The sequence below is a fragment of the Stegastes partitus genome, unplaced genomic scaffold (assembly GCF_000690725.1).
Source record: "Stegastes partitus isolate 25-593 unplaced genomic scaffold, Stegastes_partitus-1.0.2 Scaffold1080, whole genome shotgun sequence".
NCBI lineage: Eukaryota > Metazoa > Chordata > Actinopteri > Pomacentridae > Stegastes > Stegastes partitus.
Genome location: NW_007578811.1, coordinates 69,560 through 70,323, shown reverse-complemented (window position 1 = coordinate 70,323; position 764 = coordinate 69,560).

Below are 764 nucleotides of genomic sequence, written 5' to 3'. Positions count from 1 at the left end.
ACCTAGCTTAGCACAACCACTGGAAGCAGGGGGAAACTATTAGCCTAGCTTAGCACAAAGACTGGAAGCAGGAAGAAACTGTTAGCCTAGCTTTGCACAAGCAGAGAAAAAACTATTAGCCTAGCATAGCACAAAGACTCCTGGGTAAAAAACAAAAAAATAAGAAAACAACAGATATTGTTTCCAAGATGATGCATGTTTGGTTGCTTTGTGTGCTGGTTTGTGGTTCTTTCGTCAGATAACGTGTGCGTCAGTCTGAAGGTCAGCTTCTGCTCCGAGTCTCTGCAGATTTTCATCATCAGCTGCTGTAATCGCTGTTTTCCTCCGACAAACTCCCGCAGGACTAATTACCATCAGAAACTGTTGATCAGCGCTTCGTCACAGCGGACCTCATTAGCGACGCTTGTTGTGGGACTGCCGGACCAGCAGGGGGCAGCGTGCTCCCCTGAGCGCCAGCACGCGACACAAACTGAGTCTGTAGCCACAAACAAACACGTCACACGAGTCACTTTGTGTCTTCGGGGGTTTGTTTCTTCAGCAGTTGAGCCTCATGAGCTGGAGGTCACGTCTGAATAAACTAAATGAAACTCGTTTAAATCTTTAAAGCTTCAAACAGTCAGAAAACCGGATTAAACCAAAGCTTTTACATGTTTTTGTCTCTGTTTTGTGTGTCTATGACATCATGTCTTCAGGCCTGTTGGTGGTAATTCTTGGTGTGTGTCTTTCTTGTGTGATTTTTTTAATTTGTTTTTTGCCTCTTTGTG